Here is a 7,833-nt window from a genome sequence, read left to right as displayed (position 1 = left end):
GATACCTGGTGGATGGTTTCCTCTGCCTAGTAGACCTCCAAACTTGAGCTTGAGGTGGTTCAGGAGCATCACCAAGATCCTCATCTTGTGACATCTCATGTTCTTCTTCAGCATCATCATTAGGAACATCAAAATCATCTCCAAGCTGCTGATCACCAACATCACCATGTTGCTCATCATTCTGAACATTATTTTCAGCAGTATCCAGATCATGTGTAGGCATCCGAACTGGATCAACATCAGACAAACCATTATCAATCTCAGGTGTAGTCTTCTCCATCTTATCAATGTCTTCAATGGTTTGGTCTTCCATGAACTTCACATCACGGCTTCTAACAGCTTTCTTCTCAACTGGATCAAACAGCTTGTAGCCAAATTCATCCTGACCATAACCGATAAAGATGCACTGTCTTGTCTTCCCATCCAACTTGGATCTCTCATCCTTTGGAACATGCACATATGCTTTGCAACCGAAGACACGCAAATGATCATACCTGACATTCTTGCCAAACCAAATCTTGTCTGGCACCTCAGCATTCAAAGCAGCTGCAGGACTCAGATTAATAACATGCATTGCCGTGTACAATGCTTCACCCCAGAAATGCTTAGGCAACTTTGCTTCAGAAAGCATACACCTAACTCTTTCAATCAATGTCCTGTTCATTCTCTCTGCTAAACCATTCAGCTGAGGGGTTTTAGGAGGAGTCTTTTCATGTCTGATACCGTGCTGCTTGCAATAAACATCAAATGGTCCACAATACTCACCACCATTGTCAGTACGAATGCATTTCAACTTCTTGCCTGACTGTCTCTCCACCATAACATGGAACTCTTTGAATTTCTCCAGAACTTGGTCTTTTGTCTTCAAAGCATAGACCCAAAGCTTTCTGGAACAATCATCAATAAAAGTAACAAAGTAAAGTGCACCACTAATTGACTTTACCTTCAACGGGCCACAAACATCAGAATGCACCAATTCAAGCAACTCTGACTTCCTTGAGGAAGGATGTTTCTTGAAGGATACTCTAGTCTGCTTACCAGCCATGCAATGAGAATATTTCTCCAACTCTGCACTCTTTAATCCCGGAAGTACATCCTTTTTAGCTAAACAATTCAGCCCCTTTTCACTGATATGACTAAGCCTGCGGTGCCACAAAGAAGCCTCCATATCCATGGCATTCACACTGTCTTTAGCAACCAATGCTTTAGTCCAATACAGTTTATTAATTTTCTCCCCTCTGGCCACAACTAAGTTACCTCTGGTGAGTTTCCATTTTCCTGAACCAAAGTGATTATCATAACCACCATCATCAAGCATCTGCACAGAGATCAAATTAAAGCGAACATCTGGAGCATGTTTGACTCCTCTAAGCAACAACTGCACTCCCATGTTGGTCTGCAAACAAACATCACCAATACCAACTACCTTGGACACACCATCATTACCCATCTTCAACACTCCAAAGTCACCAGAAGTGTAAGATGTGAAGAACTCCTTCCTTGGTGTAACATGCAGTGTAGCACCACTATCAATAATCCACATGCTCTCATCTGATACAAGATTGACTGAGTCATAGTCACGGAGAATAATCAGATCATCACAAGTAGCAGTAGTAACACGGTCATCATCATCATGATTCTTATCTCTCTGCTTACTGTTATTGTTTTTGCTCTCCCTTTTCCATATGAAACAGTTCCTCTGTATGTGCCCCATTTTGTGACAATAATTGCACTCCACATTCTTGTGTCTGGACTTGGACTTACTTCTGTTGTTCTCTCTACTCGCACTTCTGTTATTCTGTCTATTCCCTTTCGGTTCCTTTCTTTGACTTCGGCCCCTGTTCTCAGTGACAAGTACCTCGGAATGAGATGAAGTACCTTGTGCCTTCCTTCTCATCTCCTCATTAAGAACACTTCCCTTTACACTTTGCAAAGAGACAACACCATCAGAAGCTGAGTTTGTAATTGAAACCCGAAAAGTTTCCCAAGAATCTGGTAGAGTATTCAGTAGCCATAGTCCCAACACTTCATCATCAAATTTGATACCCATACCTGACAATTGATCTAGGAGCCCTTGAAAATCATTTAAATGATCTGAAATAGAAGTCCCCTCCTTGTACCTCAAATTCATCAAGGAGTTCAACAAATACAACTTATTATTCCCTGATTTAGAAGCATACAAAGATTCAATCTTCTTCCACAAGGATCTTGCATGTTCCTCATTAGCAATGTGATTATAAACATTGTCTTCTACATATTGCCGAATAAAACCACAGACCTGCTGATGTTCAAAGCTCCAATCCTCATCAGTCTTGGATTCTGGCTTCTCAGTAGCAAACACAGGAAGATGCAAATTCTTCACAAATAACAGATCCTTCATTTTTCCCTTCCATAAGTGATAATTAGTGCCATTCAAACAAATCATTCTATTTGTATTTGCCTTCATCATTCAAACAAGTCAAACAGCCCCTTAACCAAAGAGCTCTGATGCCACTCTGATGGGAAATTCAACAACAAATATAATAACAACTCTAACAGAGCAATATGCAGCGGATAATCAATTTCTCAAACTTGCAAGAATCTGTGAGGAGCAATCAACAAATAATCACAGCAACTAAAATCACCATCACAAATGACACAATAATTTTTAACGTGGAAAAACCTTCTCAATGTGAGAAGTAAACAACCACGAGACCAAGCCAGTAATAAAGCTCCACTATGATCAAAATATGGGTACAAAGAGTTTCTAATATGGCACAAATTCGTGCTCAGTAACCAGCCAAAAACAGCAAGGTAACTAGCACAACAATCAGCCTACACAATGAGAAAACAAACATGAAATTGAGAAAAAAGTTCAGCAAAAAAACCAGAAAAACTGCTGATGTCCGAGTCCAATTTCTCCCACCTCAGACCTCTGATCGACGATCCAAACGGTCAGAATGAAGTACCACGAGTCACGAACCTGCTGTCCAAATTTCAGCCCGATCCGACGGTGAACGAAGGAGAAATCGTGAATTTAGTGCAGCTGCTCTGTTTTATACGAAAATAGGGTTTACTCTTCCTCTCTCACTTTTCTCTTTGTCTCTCTCTCTGAATTCAGCTCTTTCACACCCACTAATCTGACCTCTCTCCACTTGGATAAGTGAGACACATGGACTTGCACATATTGGGCCTTTCTCCACATAGGAAGGGAGCCCAAAACCCAACACAATACTCTCTCATCTCTCTCAGTCCCTCTTATATATCTCTCTCTATATTGTTTCACGTCCCTCCCTTTTCTCTGTCTCTCCCTTTTATCTATCTGTCTACTCTCTTGTGTCTCTCCATCTCTCTAAAGTAAAAAATGTATTATGTTGTCTCATGCATAGACATATGAAATAAAGTGTAGTGCAAAATTATTTGTTTTGTGCATGTATCATCAAACATAATGGAGTACAAAAAGTTGTCTTGTATAGTTTTGTACTTTCTTGCATTGTTTTGTGCAACACTTATTCTTCTGCAAATCAAATATGCCCTAAGAGGAAAAATGAATGCCTAAAGTTTAACTATGAATCTTGAAAAGAAATTGTACGCAATGCAGATGAAACTAAAGTTTCCAATTTAAAAATATCTAAGTGCTTGCAAATAAATAGAAATTATTTTGTAAATTCATGAAATAATTTAGAATATTAAAATATTTACAAACTTTGAAACAATCTTTAAGTTAGACATAATTAAACTATAACTCTAATATGTACTCAAGACGTGATCTGACTTCCACTCATGACATTGAAGAACTGGTGAGCAATCCTCATACTCCTTTCAGACTTTAACATTTACATTACTTTGAAAACATCACCCCCAACATAGTGAATATAAAGTAACATATATCTAATAAAAATAATTATAGATGTTTCTCAACCATTTCGGTGTGCTAAGCATAGAAAATCCTCTAGACAACTATAATTCAATTTAATAAAATATTATTTCTTTGTAACAACAGTTTTTTTTTTTTTTGCCAACTTGTAATTCATTTTTCTCTATCAAATCTTCGATTAAAGTTAGTGAAACCAGTGCCTATTTCTAAGACAATTATGTCTAGTTTTTAATGGGACATAAATCAACTCCAAATACTATTTAAAGTATACCCATATGGGTTCAGAGACAACATTACAATATTTTCATTTCAAGCTTTATAGTCTCGAGTTCATTTGCTCAACTAAGTAAAATATATTTGAAATTCAACATAAAAACCAATTAATTACCAATACTAAACAATTATCATCTCATCACCAATGACAATTAATTTGTGCAAACATTGACAAAAGCCCCAAGTTAGGGAGGACCCCAATTTTTTTTTTATAGTATACGAACTTTGAAAAATTGCATTGAATCATTAACTTTGTAAACTGATCACTCTAAAATTTTATATTTGTACTTTATGCTTAAAATAAATACTCAGTCTGGATCGAGACTATTTTCTCTCTACCTTTTCTAAAAACCTAATTTCTATCAACTCTTATCTCCTCTCCACATTCAACCATTGTGAGTCTGTGACAGCAACTACAACTTACCAGGTGCCATCACCTGCCACTAAAGGTTAGAATCTTGAATCTTGATGATAGGATTTTGTGATTTATTGATTTTAAGAACTCAATTTTTTTGAAAAAGTTGATTTATTAATTTTAAGAACTCATTATCTATTAAGTTTTAATCTGATGTTAGGATTTTAGATAAAAAAAACTCATTACTAATTTTGTGATTTACAATGGTACTAATAGATCGTTTGTTGTTAATTTATAAGATCGCTTGTTGGTAAACGTTGTAGAGTTGATCATTAGTTGACACAATTGTGATAAATTCTAGGTTTTTGACTATGCCTCATAAGATTAGAAAGTATGATTCTGGATATGAGAAATATAAGAGAAAAAAAAAGGCTTGAACATTTAACTCAATCTCAAGTAGGAGCTCTTGATAAACTTTTTATAAAAGAACCACTAATTTCCGTTGAAAATCATAACGTTTGGAAATGATAACGTTGATAATGTGATGTTGAAATTCTTGATAATGTGCCCATTGAAAATGATGGTGTTGATGTTGATAATGATAATGATGATGTTGGCAATGTTGACAATGTTCATTGTAATGATTGTGATGATTTTAATTTGAATAATTCACTTGATAATGAAGAGGACAACGTAGAGCAAGAAAACTCATATGAACATTTGTTTGATATATATGATTCAAGAAATTGAGATGCTCTTGATTCTAAATGATAGATTTTTGAGTATTAGCTTGAAGTTGTATTTAAATGTTATTTATAGTTCACTTATTTTTGAAGAATTTAAATAAAATAGTTTGAATTTTTGTTATTTCATTCGGTATAAATATAATATTTAGAAATAACATATAATTTTTAAAATTGCATTTTTTTTTATCACGACTCAATTTTTTAGATTCGAACAGAGTCTCCAATAATATTAAGACGACCCTAGTCACCAACTCAACTACAACACTTAACAATCATAATAAAACAACGACTCTACATAGTAATTACTACAAACACCTAACATGCATTCTTAATAATCAATTGTACTAAATTATAGAATTATCACAATAGCAAACATGTAAATCATGAACATTATCAACAACATGCAATCAAGATTTCTAAGAAGACCTAAAAGAGTTTTAAAGAGAATTTTCTATTTTACCTTAGAGAAATTACAACAAGATGAGAGTGTTATAATTTTGTTTTGAGTTTTTCCCGTTTTTCTTGTTGGAGCTCTAACTCTTTCATATTCATCTTCTTCACTCACAAGTGTATTCTTTCTCCTTCTTCTTTGTCTCTCTCTCTCTCACCATTCTCTCTTTTTTTTCTTTCTTTTTTTTTCTTCATCTCATATCTCCTCTCTCCTCTAGTCACTTGACTTCCTTTTTTTTTTTTTTGACTATTTCTATTACTAACTTAAATTTTCTTTTAATTTTTTTATTAGAAGATTGATAGACACACCCTCCTAAGTGGATTGCACCCTATTAAATACACAATAATGTTTTAGTAGTTACTACTCACTCAAATTTCTACTCATACAAATTAATTATATTTTATCCTAAATCATACATAACATAAAATTAATTATTATTATTATAATTATAATTATTCTACTAACTATAAAAATAATCTTAAATAGCATAAATAAAATATCAAAGTTTGTTAAGCATTTATCATTTAAATTTCCACAACGTTGTTCTATCGCCAAATTATTATTGCATGCATTTATATAAAAAAAATTAGTGTATTTATTTAATTTTAATAATAATATTAGTAGTATTAAGGACATATTAATAATAGTTTAGACATAAAAAAATTTAAAGTGTTACAATAAATAAATACTTTTTTTTGACAAAACTATTACAAACAAACATAGATATAATATTTGCATTGCTAGATACTTTTATAATAAATTTTTAAACGGTACATTTGTCACAATATATACAAATTGTTATGCTCAAATAAAGTCTCATAATTTAAATTAATAATTATAATATACTAAATTATTTTAACATATTTTATGTGGTACTTTTTTGTCAAGAAATTTTCAAATGGATATGTAATATATTAAATCTTATAAGAATTTAAATATATATATATATATATATATATATATATATATATGTGTGTGTTGTATTATTTTTAATATATATTGTATTCTAAATTTTATTGATATTATTTATGTGTCAAATATTATGTTCTAAAATATATTATTGTATAGTTGTATATAGATTTTATTTCTTTTAAATAATTCATTTTGACACTTTCTAATTTTTTTTTTGTCTTCACTCCATTAGGATATTCATAAACATCAAAGACAATAATTTAGTATTCACTCTGTAATAATGACCGGAAACAAGGTAGCAATAATAAAAATATGTAACATATATTATTTTCATCATTTATATGTGAATTTTACTTTAAAGAGTGAACACAAGCAAATATGAAAGTATTTATTCAAATTTTTTTCCCTGCTGTTTTAGCTCAATATCGATTTTTCATTTTTAAATTATTTATATAAAATTCTTTAATTCTTCTTTTCCTCCCCTATTTTTGATTGGTGATGGTTTCGTTTAATCATTTATTTTATTTTTCTCAATAGCCTTTTTCAAGTGTTCAATTGTTTACTTTCAAACACTTCATACTAAATTTTATTTTTGCAATACTAACAATAATCATGACAGAAGGACACCAACAATGAAATTATTAGATAATGTAAAAAGGTAAAAAGGACCTCAGTAATAGTATTAAAAGATATTCAATGGATTTTATTAGTAGAAGTGATAAAAGTATGGTAATTATGGTGGGACGGCGTTGACAATGGGGTTGCATCGGCGATAATCGATATTCTTTTTTTTTTTACAATACTATAAACGATAATCTTCTTAATTAAATGATTTATATTTTTTTCTATCAAAATGATGATATGTATGTTGAATTGAATATTTTATTCATAGTATCTTAATCTTTTTAAAACCATTTTATATTATATTTAAATTTATATTCTTAATGTAAAAAATATAATATAAAATATATTTAATATATGATAGAATTATTTGTCAGAATCTTATATCTATTTGAGAGGTTGATATTAAATCATCAAATTAAAAATTTAACTATTTCGATTTAATATAAAATTTTGTTCTTTCAAATATTTTAAATATTTCCGACTTAATATTTTTAATTTATTCTCTAATTTATGTAATACATTTCGAAAATTAAAATTATTTAATTAAATCTAATAGTATGTAATTTATTCTCTCTCTCTATATATATATATATATATATATATATATATATATATA

This window comes from Cicer arietinum, chromosome 3 (genome assembly GCF_000331145.2).
Source record: "Cicer arietinum cultivar CDC Frontier isolate Library 1 chromosome 3, Cicar.CDCFrontier_v2.0, whole genome shotgun sequence".
In the NCBI taxonomy this organism is placed as follows: Eukaryota; Viridiplantae; Streptophyta; class Magnoliopsida; order Fabales; family Fabaceae; genus Cicer; species Cicer arietinum.
Note: the sequence above shows the minus strand (reverse complement) of the source record.